The sequence below is a fragment of the Adiantum capillus-veneris genome, chromosome 2 (assembly GCF_014529385.1).
Source record: "Adiantum capillus-veneris isolate H3 chromosome 2, ASM1452938v2, whole genome shotgun sequence".
NCBI lineage: Eukaryota > Viridiplantae > Streptophyta > Polypodiopsida > Polypodiales > Pteridaceae > Adiantum > Adiantum capillus-veneris.
The window spans coordinates 72,872,907-72,885,040 of NC_140932.1; the positions used below are offsets into that span (position 1 = coordinate 72,872,907).

General features: G+C 42.0%; 1 pseudogene across 1 annotated transcript; it reads left to right on the forward strand.

Annotated features, from left to right (window-relative positions):
- The first annotated feature begins 9,402 nt into the window (after positions 1–9,402).
- Positions 9,403–10,519, forward strand: LOC147462973 (uncharacterized; annotated as a pseudogene). Its single transcript, XR_015190120.1, has 3 exons — positions 9,403–9,612; positions 9,736–10,263; positions 10,347–10,519. The product of XR_015190120.1 is annotated as an uncharacterized LOC147462973 (transcript).
- The last annotated feature ends 1,615 nt before the right edge of the window (positions 10,520–12,134 follow it).

Below are 12,134 nucleotides of genomic sequence, written 5' to 3' on the forward strand. Positions count from 1 at the left end.
ATCCTCATGCTTGAGAGGAGAGATAAAGAAGTCCTCTTTGTCCACATAGCTTTGGACATGGAGCCTCAATTTCCCAATTAAGGGAGTGATTGAAGCTTCTTGCCCCTTGAAAGCACCGTCTGCGGGTAGTACATCTCCCATGTCGTAGGCTTGTATGCCTAGCTTGGTGGCCAACTCTATAGATATAAAATTGTGAGTAGAAACAGGGTCAAAGAGAATAAAATCATCATGTTCTTGTACCTTTTCCCAAGCATGGCATAGAGGAGATCCTTTGTGGTGAGCTTCCTCTTCTTGGATCAACCAAGGTAGATCTACCAGGTTCATGGCGGGTGTCCTTTTGGGGACAAGCACGGTACGAATGCCCTTGCTCGCCGCACTTGAAACAGCGGTTATCATTGCGATAATGCTCAAGCTCTTCAAGAGAGAGTTTATTTTTTACTTTGTAAAGTCCCTTCTCTTTAGCTTTGTTGGAGTTGCCCTTAGGAGACTTTTGGACATTGTCCTTCCCCTTAGGCTCATTGGAACCCTTGTTTTCCGTGAGCTTAAAATTTCCTTTAGCCCCCGTTTGGACATTGATTTGAGAGGCCACCATAGTATGGTGTATAACCGACGATATGGTGCGTGGCCTTTGGGAGTTGACATACTCCGCCATTTCTTCAGTTAAGCCCGCACAAAATTGTTGCTTTTGCTCTCCAAAATCCAACTTTTTGAAGACAGTGGCTTTGAGTTGTACGTCCCAAAACTTGTCTACATATTTGTGAATGGATTCATAGGGAGAGAGCTTCAAGATTCGCCATTCAGTGAGTACTTTGTCTTTGGCATCAGTGGCCAAAAACTGATTCATAATGGAAGCTCTTAAAGCTTTCCATGTTCGTGGAGCTTCACTGTTGGCCCGTAGGCTAGACCACCATTGACTGGCGGACTTTTGAAAGTGCATAGGTACATGGTGTAGCTTAGAGGACTCCGTGAAGCCCTCATCTCCAAACGCCGCATCGAATTGTTGGATAAAGGCCAAGACTTTGTCCGTAGCACCAAGAGTGCCATCGTATGTAAGGAAAGAGATGCTCTTCCCCCCCTCTTTGAAATTCTTGAGCTTGTATGACCTCTTCCATGCAGCATAGGATTTCCTATGGCCTCTTCTTTTTGATGGTTAAAAGGTTGCACCATCAGTTTCTTCAGAAGATGAAGAATTTGAGGAAGATGGAGAAGAGGGCGACCTCTTTCTCGCCTTTTTTCTTGCCCTGATCTTCGTTGTCTTCACCATCACTTTCATAAGAGGAAGAGGATGAAGAATATGGAGAAGAGGGTGTCCTCTTTCTCGCCTTTTTCTTCTCTTGCTTTTTGTCATCTCTATTTGAAGTATGCGATGGTCTTCTACGTTTTGGAGGCGATGGAGAGCGTTTATCCCGCCAAGGGGGTGGGAGACTCACTTCTTTCTTATTCCTTCAGTGGAGGCTCTTGAGTTCTCCTTTGAGAAGGAGCTGCATCATCAAGGAGCAAATTTCTGAGCCCTTCATAGGAATCCTCTTCTTCTTCTCGAATTGGAGAGAGACCTCTTTTGGAAGTCTCGCAAGGAGGCTTCCTAGGTGTTCTCTCATCATAGTGGGGAGCTTGTAGAATCCCATGAGCACGAAGCTACCGTTGCACTTCACTTTGGAGGGATGGATTGCCTATGGCTTGTTGAAGCCTAGAAACAAGATAGTTAATAAGCATCAGGGCATCATTAGTAGCTTGCTCATTAGCAAAATCAAAGTTATCAACATTAATTTCACTCTCTTTACTATTGTCAGCCATTCTAACAACTTTTAGGTGTAAACTTTTTAGGTGTACTTTGGCACTTCAAGCCCTAGTTGCTACTCCTCTTTACCCCTTTAGAAAAAGCACTCAAGCTACTGTACCCGTGGCTCGAATACCATTAATTGCAAGGAATAGAAGAGAGGGTCGCTCAACACCAAAATAGCACGGCTCCTGTCAAGCTTCTAATAGCTCAATAGTGGTTAAACCGTAGGAAATCCATGTAGGACTCCACTTTATAAGACCATAGCTCTCGACGATGATGCATTGTTAACTGCACAAAGGCAGGCGCACTGCAAGGCTGCAAAATCCCTATTCTACTTACTCACATGCAATTAATGGTACCAACCATTTATAGCTAGCTTGAGGACCTCCCTTCTTTAGCAAGAAAATAGAAACCGTGTGCTATGATACCAATGTAACACTTAAGGCCTAGTAACTTGTGTGTAGCGGAAAATAGAATGAACATAGTGAGTATTTCGTTAGAATAGATTCTAATGAGATTAACAAGAGTGCTTGGGTGGAGAAATAAACAAAAAGCATAACACCTAGTTAGATAGCATGAACAATACTTCAAAAGAGAGAGAAATTAAGCAATAGACAACAGTTGAGGACCAGATTTGCATGGAGCCGGTCCTCCCTCCAAAAGGCTTTGTATTATGGTTTCTCCCATCAAGAGAGACATTTTACAATTCAATTTCTTGTGTTCCTTCAATACTATCTAGTGCAATGAAGATGGAAACTTCATGCACTAAGCAAAACACTTATCAAACACAACATCAATTCCCTCACGGTCGCAGACCCAAGACCTCACACACCTTCAAAGATGGTGAGAGCTAGCGGGGTACGAGAGTAGATTGAGAGGAAAAAGGAGTATTCTTATGAAAAAGATGTACATCTCCTCACATAATCACTCATATTAGCATAGCTTAGCTTAGTCATTAGCATGGTAGAGGAGATGAGCATGCATTGAAGCTTGGCTCTTGGTTGGATTTGCATCACAAAGCCAAGAGCTCACAAGCTTGGAGTAGGTGGTAAGCTTTCCATTAAAGCTTGAGAAGGAGAGAGATCGAGTCTTCTTTGCTTCACACATGAGATTGTGTGAGTGTGTGTGTGATAATGCCTTGCAAAAATCGTCCCCCTCTCTCTCTTGGTCGACCCCCCTTCCAATTTGCTCTTGCTACAGTCTTGACATGTGTCCCCGCATGTGTCCCCCTTCCCCTTTTGTGAGAGCTTTAGGTAATTATTTAATTCAACTAAACTCTCATTGGACCCCTTTGCCTCCTAGCCAATAGGAATCAGGCAAGCCATTGGGATGTTGAATGCTCATTAGTCCCCTTGGGAGGCTGTCCAATAGTCTTCTAGAGAGCTTAATTCTTATTGGTTCTTTTATTAAGTGTTTTTAAATTAATTAAACTATATTTAATCTAGCCTAATTATCATTGGTCCACCTCCAAGGCTAGGGAGCTGACATGTGTCCCTCATTCCCTTTGTGTAAAGGGAGCTTGTGTGTGTGTGTGTGTGTGTGTGAGTTTCTCTCTCATCCCCTACTTGCAAGGATCGCCCCCTCCTATGTAGGGATTGATAAAGACTTTTTGTGACACACACTAAGCATCCAATTTCCCTAGTGTTTGGCCTTTTGACACAACCTTTGAATTTTGGAAGTCTTAATGGGCTGAATATTAGGGTCTTTTAAGCCCATTGTTGAACATTGCTCTTTTGCAGATGGCCCCCCCTTTGGATCCCTATTGTCCCTCCTTCGAATCCCTACTATGGCTGGTCTGCTAGCTTAACCAATATTCTAGCTTTTTCTCCCCTGGCACTTCCCCATATTAAATGATCAGTTTAACATGAGAAAATCATTTAGGAGAATCAGATATTGATTATTATGACAATCATGGTAAAGCCTTTTCCTTTGATCCAAATGAGATTGGGTGGTTAGATCGAAAGGTTGTCTCACCTCCTATGGTTATATTTACTACTCCTAACATGCCATGGAGTTTATGGCCTATTCTAGTTCCTAAAGCTCACTTGTCAAAGCTCATTGGTTTGATCAGTGAGAAAATAAAAATGGGTATTTTGGAATCACATTTGCGCCATATTTCAATGGAAGGCTTACTGTATGGAGGAAAAATAATATTCTAAGGTTCATTTAGAATTTGCAACTGGTCAATAAGGTAAAAATCTAGAATGTAGGTACAGGTCCAATTGTGGATGAGTTTGTTGAGAAGCCTTTGTGGGAAATGCTATATATTCTATGTGTGATCTCTACTCAGGATACCACAAGTTTCACCTTGTTTTGGAGAGCAAGGATATTATTGCAATGTGCACACCTCTTGGTTTGGTAAGAATGTGCACTCTACCAAAGGATGCTACTAACTATGTATCTTTTTTGTTTTTAGATTGAGCTAGATACTTTGACACGTGAGTGTCCATGAGTGGTTTTTGTTTCATGCTCAATAGCTTATGCATATCGTTGTTGAGAAACCTACTGTAGCCACTTCTAGTTGTGACGCTGAGTACATGGCAGTCTTTACAGCTATGGTTGAGTGTGTATGGCTCAGATGCCTTATGATTTGGGTGTTGAAGAGGACACTGCCAACATCATCTACACTGATAGTCAGCACGCATTGGTAGTTGCTAGAAACCCAATTATTCATGCTCACACAAAGCACAATGAGGTGCATTACCACTATGTAAGGGAGAGACTCTCAACATGAGATATTAGCTTGGATTATGTGCCAGCACAGGACAACCTCGCAGATCTTTTCACAAAGGCATTGTCTTGCGAGAAGTTTGAAGCTTTCCGTAATGTTTTGGGCTTACTTCTCTTTGTGGAATGATCCTCTCCTTAGGGCATGTCACTTTCCTATACTTTATGTGCTAGCTCTCATTCATCACATCACTCCCAGGGGAGATTTGTTACTATACACATGCTTTGAGCAACAATAAAGGCCCGGTCAACTGCACGTTGTCTAGTCCCTTTTTTTTGGGAAAGTGAATCTTGCAACAGCAATGTGCATAATGCATCAAACTTGACAACTTCAAGAGCCAAAGCATCAAGAACAGTTTGTACCAGGGAATTGTCTAGAATGACTTCCCCTGCAGAAATAGGTTTATCATTGATATCCTTGACACCAACAAGGAATGTGTCCGGCATGTCATCTTCCTCATGCATAATCTTGGACTCTAGCTCTTTATGCAGGAATGCAACTTTTGCCTCATTGTGACTTGCATAAAGACCAACGAAAATATCCCAAACCTATTTTGCAGATTTTGTTGACCAAATGTGAGGACAAAAGTGTGCTTCACAGACAACACAATCAATGCATGCGCTTGCGCATCTTTTACATCCCAATGAGCTTGCTCAACTGTAGGCAAAACAGCTCTAGTAGTAGCAATCCTGCCACCAAAACCTGCAACATCCTCAACATCGCCTACATCCTCAGAACCAGGATGTACATCAATGCCCTGCACAATGTTCCAAACGCCCTTTGACACAAGGACATTTTGCATCATGTAAGCCCACATCGGGTAATTTTCCCCATCCAATCTATCCTAGGCAACAAACATCTTGAACACATTTGTGTTGTTGTCGGCCATGGTGAATTCTTGTACCTAATGTGAAAATTGTCCGAAAAGAGGAGAAACGAAGCGTGAACAATACGTTCTATATAGCAAAAACTGTAGAATACTGAAAGGGACCTATTGTGCAGAAAATAGTGCTGACAAAAATCTACACAAAATGACAAAGTTGCCTGCATACTACTACTTGTAGTGGAAAGCTCTAAAATATTTGTCAACCTGCGTACACTCGCCAAAGCTCACAAAAATCAAAGAAAGTGAGCAGGCGTTTGCTGGAGCTGCTAGCGACTAAGCCCGAGAGGATGCAATCTGCTCTGATAGCAATTGTTGGAATTAGGATTGCAAGAAAAAACACAGCTTGGAGAAGATGAAGGAAGTTCAAGGCACACAACAGAGAGTGTATTACTTAGTGTGAAATGGAAAGATTAGATATCCCTAGAGTGATGGGCGTATATACAATCCATGACGGAAAAAGCCTCCTAACGAGGGAAAAAATGCCTCGGCGTTCCTAAGTGTGTTCACACACATTACTACCACATGGTAACAATGGGGTGACTTGTAAACCGGGCAGGAGAGCTGCAGTGTAGCTACTGCATGCGACCAGGCTCTTAATGTTATCTCAATCTATAGTGTGGGGGCCTAAATATGGTGATCACATGAGTTTATAACCACTATAGCGTTGTGCTCTCAATGGTGCTTCCCAATGAGACAACCAAAGAATGTAAAGTAGGATGTTGAGACCAAATTTATAGAGCTTAGACACATAGTTTACACTTGTGTAAAATAAAAAACACTTAGAAAAGATGCAAGGAACAAAGATGCATCGCCCATCTACAAAAAAATTCCTTATTTTGTGTTTCATGTTGTAATGGACTACCAAGATTTTCTAGAAATTTCATTATTTCATACAAACAAAAAACTAGTAGAATGGCTGAAATTCTTCCTAAACTCACCCAAATGTCATCCAATATCCGAAGACCTTGCCTATCGATTCGGACAATTGAAAACAAAGTATGTCTGGCTCTCATCTTCCCTAAGGACTTCTTTAGAGGGAGAAAAAGAAAGAAAAACTTTTTGGAATGCTCTCTCTCTCTCTCTCTCTCTCCTTCTTTCTTGGGAGGTGGTTCAATGTATTAGTGTTGAAAGGTCAATTTAGAGCTCGTGTTGTTGAGTACATGAGGGGCTTAGAGTGCTTAGAGGGCAACAAGGTTTTTGGAAAGGGGCTTAGAGGGAAATTCATCACTCATGCCCCATTGATGCAGGTAGTGGTCGCACTACATGGGTAATATATAAGTACTGAAAGACTGAGTTAGAATTGGGTGTCGCTATGAGCACTTGTGGGGCTCAAAGGGCAATGCATCGCTCATGCCTTAGTGATGCAAGTAGTGGTCACACTACTTGGGGTTCTTTTTATGTACATTAGCTACATAAGATTATTCTATTGGCATTTTTGGCACCATATGTTGCCATAAGTTTACACCTATGGTTCCAATAGGTGATAACTTGTCAATAAATGGATGCACTGCAAAAGGCCGTTTGCAACTGTCTTTGCTCTCTCTCTCTCTCTCTCTCTCTCTCTCTCTCTCTCTCTCTCTCTCTCTCTCTCTCTCTCTCTCTCTCTCTCTCTCTCTCTCTCTCTCTCTCTCTCTCTCTCTCTCTCATGATTCATTATTAAAAACATGTCAAAACTTGTGCAAATTCATGGACCTCTTGTGGTTTAGTTTGTAGGAGATAAAACACAATTACAAGCATTAGGTGAGTGTGTAGTGTTCGACTCTAGCCTAGATAAATGGCACTTTGAGTGAATCAATGGAACTACATGAGCAAACAGAGGTCTATGTTTGACACTGGCCCAATCTGTACGGTGTGAGGGGCTAAAGATGGTGATCAAGAATTTTATCCCCACTAGAACAAACCAATATAGCATTTTGCTCTCGATTGTGCATCCCATTGAGACAACAAAAGCATGTAAAATAGGATACTGAGACCAAATTTAGAGAGCTCAGACACATTGTTTACACCTTTAAAAATTAATGAACACTTAGAAAATAAGTAAGGAACGAAGATGCATCGCCCATCTCCATAAAAATTTCTCAATTTTGTTGCATGTTCTGATGGACTGCCATATCAACTTTTAAAGTCCTTGATCAATTTTTCAACCCAACACACAACATAATTAAGCTCTTCAATCTAAGATGATTAGCATAATGGAACTCTCTTATTAACAAGATTTTTGAGATATTTCATTGTTTATTGCAAACAAAAACTAGTAGAATGGCCAAGTTTCTTCCTACACTCTCCCAACTGTAGTCAAGTATCTGAGTAAAACCTTGCCTATCTATTTGAACAGTTAAAAACAAAGTACACAAAATGGGCAAATAAATTAGAATGGCCAAATTTCTTCCTACACTGTCCCAATTGGAGTTGAATGTCTGGAGTAAAACCTTGCCTATCCATTTGAACGATTAAAAAACAAGTATGTCTAGATATCATCTTCTCTAAGGCCTTCTTTAGCATGCAAAAAAAAAAAAAGGACTACTTACGTTGATGTTCTCTCTCTCTCTCTCTCTCCCTCTCTCTCTCTCTCTCTCTCTCTCTCTCTCTCTCTCTCTCTCTCTCTCTCTGTGGAAAATCTTTTTCTAGATTACATTGTTATATACATGCTTGTTTAGATAGTCTTTCCCTCCCGCCTATAAGGCATCAATACCTGTGCATCTTATTTTGCATAGATCTTGGCAATGACATATAGTCTTCTTTAAGCATGCTCTCTCTCTCTCTCTCTCTCTCTCTCTCTCTCTCTCTCTCTCTCTCTCTCTCTCTCTCTCTATCTATCTATCTATCTCTATGTATCTATCTATCTGTGTGTGTGTGTGTCTGTGTGTGTGTGTGTGTGTGTGTGTGTGTGTGTGTGTGTGTGAGGGTGAGGGTGAGGTAGTTCAATATTTAAGTGTTGAAATGCGGATTTAGAGCCCTCTATGGATGAGCACTTATGAGGCTTAGAGGGCAACATCAGGCCCCCCTAATGCAAGTAGTTCTCACACTACATGGGGTGCTTTCTAGCTAAATTATTACATAAGGTTATTGTGCTATCCGTTTTGGTGCCATATGTTGCTATAATTCTACACCTATGGTTTGAATCTGCCCTAACAGCTTGTCAATAATGGATGTGCTACCAAAGGCCGTTTGCAATCGCCTCTTTGTAGGAGATTCACACTCTCTCTCACACACACACAAATGCACACAGACTAGATTCATATCTAGAGTTTAGGTTAGCTCTCTCTCTCTCTCTCTCTCTCTCTCTCTCTCTCTCTCTCTCTCTCTCTCTCTCTCTCTTATGATTTCACTTAAAACATGTCAAACCTTTTCCAGTTTGATAGCCCTACCGAGGTTTTCTTCGTAGGAGATAAAACACAATTACAAGCATTAGGTGAGTTTGTAGTGTTAGACACAATCTTAGATAAATGGCACTTGCTACCACTTTGATTGAATTAGTGTAACTACATGAGCAAACACATTGGGCAATGCATCACGGATGCCCGAATGACGCAAGTAGTGGTCATAATACGTAGGGTCCTTTTTTGGGTAAATCAGCTATTTGTTGGCATTATTGTTGGCGCCATATGTGGCTATAATTTTACAACTATGGCTCGAATCACTGATAAGCCGTCAATAAATGGATGCGCTGCGAAAAGCTATCTTCTATCACCTCTTTGTAGTGGTCATAGTGTCTGGATGGTGCCCTTGTAGGGTTGTAAGTAACACATGTGATGGCTTTCGTCAATTGCTGTAGAGCATTGAGTCCCCACAACCACTTGGTGGGACAAGACTCTTTGTGCCAATTTTGGTGGCAAAATGTTTCTTTTGCGGACATGATGTAAGCAGATAAAGTGGAATGAGTTTTCTGGAAAGGGGCACACATTACCCTAATTTTGATGGCGGCTCTCTAATTCGTATATAAGAGGGCTGAAAGTCCTGTTGTTGTGACCAAATAATTTTGTGGGTAAAATTAGATTGTTTTTAGCAATGAAGAGACAGCGACGTTGTGACGAGCAACGCCAACTAACGCCCACGGTAGGAGCAAGTTCTATTGGCATCGAGTAGCAGTGCCAGTGCCAATGGCGGACATGATGATGCTGAGAACGCTGATCTGCTCCCCTTGCTTGCCACGCACCGGCCTAATGCCTTGACAGAGGCCATTCACCCGCTCTCGCAACTCAAGAGACAACCTCAACCGTGAGTACCCCACTTTTCATTTCTAATCTTCAGAAATTTCGTCATTTAAGGTTACCTTAACGCCTCTCTCTCTCTCTCTTTCTTTCATTACTCATTAACAGAAACATGACAAACCTTTTGCAGATTCATGGCCCTACCTTGGTTTTACTTCCTAGTCCGAGATAAAAGACAATTACAAGCATCCCGGGAGTTTGCACTTCCTACCACTTCCAGTGGATCAGTGCAACTATATGAGGCAACACATGTCTATGTTTGACGTTGGCCCAATCTGTAGTGTGGGGGGCTTATTGTGTTGGGAGAATATTCGTTATGGGTTAATGATGCGCCGCCTTGTCTTGAGCAACATATTTACTGGCGAGAAGGTATTACTGGACGTCTCTTGTTATGATTCTACACTTGGACTGATTGTGCGTTGTCGCCTAGAAAAGGATGAAAATACTGGTGATATTAACCTTATCTTTTTCCGCTCTCCATGTAATGGTGTAACCATAGAGCATTACACAAATATAAGCCCCCTTATATGCCACCAAGAAGAAGGTTCCTCTTTGCCATTGAAGTCGTTGGCAATGTACTTGACAGGTAAGAAGTCACTGCAATGGGACTCCAAAATTGGACCGTCTTACCTCCCTAATCTGTTTTACTACTATCAAGGTACACTTGCCTTTCTCTCGGACACTTTCCATCGACGTCACCCAAAAATCTTGCCTCAGTTATTCTTGTTCGATGTGACACAGTGGAGCCAAGTGTGCATGCCTACATTTAGCGCATCCATGAAAGTTATGCTAGAAACCAACTATGAGATTGTTCAAATGGATGAGGAACTCCTCTTACTAGTGGTTACAAGGGATCCGTACCTCACAAAGAGGCGAGTATATGTGTACCAGTACAAGTTTGCAGACCAAAGGTGGAGCGCTTTGCCTCTCTTCACAACGCCGATAATCCCCATTCCTAAGCCAATCTCTCGTGGCATAAGCTTCAATGCTGTTGCGCGAGGTGGACTGCTCATTCTCAGCATACAGGAAATGAATTTCATATGCAGCTTGAATTCAAACACTTGGAGAAATCTACCCCCTTGCTATAATCCTAGAACTGGCTCACCAATCCTAATTTCTAAGGTGGCATGTGCCTTAGATCCAGTTAAGTAGGCCTGCAGAGAATGTTATATTCTGCAGTTTTTTTGGATTAAATCATGAGGATGCTCATGAGTATTTTACCTTGTTTTGATGACAAGTACGCTGAATAATTTATTAACGCTGGTGTTTGAATATAATCTTGAGAAGAAAATGTTTTGTCTTGGTGGCTGCATGGGCAAGTTAGCCAAACGTGCTGGTGTTAAATAAAAGAAAGAATGGTATGTATAGTGCTCTATTTTTTATTGCTAGCTTTGTTAGTAGTATCCTTGAGGCTTGATGTTCGTAGTATCCTTGAAGCTGCTCTTTCATTTCATGCTCAGCAACGTTCTCGCAAAAGAAAACAAAGACTTTCTCAGTGTTTTTCATACAATGCATAACATCATGAGCTTCTGCTCGAGAGGTGCCGCATACCTAGCTAGGTACGATTGAGGGCAGGGGACCTCCGGCCCCCCTCTTTGACGAAGACTACAAGAAGTGGGTCGAAAGTGGGTGAGGCTGGGCTTCCCCATCACCGGCCGTACGAACCACAACAATCCACAAAGTAGCACACTCGGGACAGGTCCAGTAAGCCATGTAACATCAGCAATTCCCTCCTGCAAAAGAACCATAACCCAACAAACAAGCCTGAACCAGTCCAACTACAGCTAGAGTCCCACGAAGCCCTTCTGCAAGATCTATAGCACACTAGCTCGAAGGCCTGTTGCTGAAGTTAATTAGAGTGAGGGTGCCATGAAGGCCATACTGAGCATTGCGCGCAGAGAGAGAGAGAGAGAGAGAGAGAGAGAGGACGACAGTACTGAGGGAGTTAATCGCTGATGATTGATTACAATTATATAGGAGCGAAAAGGTGTGATTTGAGAGGGCGTGAGTCGGGGTTGTGCCCCTTGGGTTATGGGCGGCGGACAGATTTGCATGCCCGATTAAGCTTGAACTCCAACAGCCCCCCTCAAGCGCAATCGCGGCATGAGCCGGAGTTTATTTGACATTGTGCCTGTCTGTTGTAACTACAACAATGCGTTTTTTTTTTACACGTGCGGTGCATAGGGGTGAAAGAATGTTAACCTGTCGCGCTTTTTGTGCTAGTTAGCAGTTTCAAATTAGCACATCTTCGAAAAGTTGGACGTCCGGTAAATTTTTTACAAATAATATCAAAATTTGTCGGAAGTTGTACATTTGGATTCCTTGTTTCAAGTGCTTTCTATTGATATATCATATGTCATAGATCGTGGAGATGTAGCTCAAGTTATTGTACTAGTTAGCATATGTCAAAATTGTGATAGTTAGCATTGTCCGGAACATGAAAAAGCATGACAAGTTAACATGCTTTCACCTATCGATAAATGATACAAAATTTGATGACGAGGTTTCTATCCAGGGTCTAGAAAATGG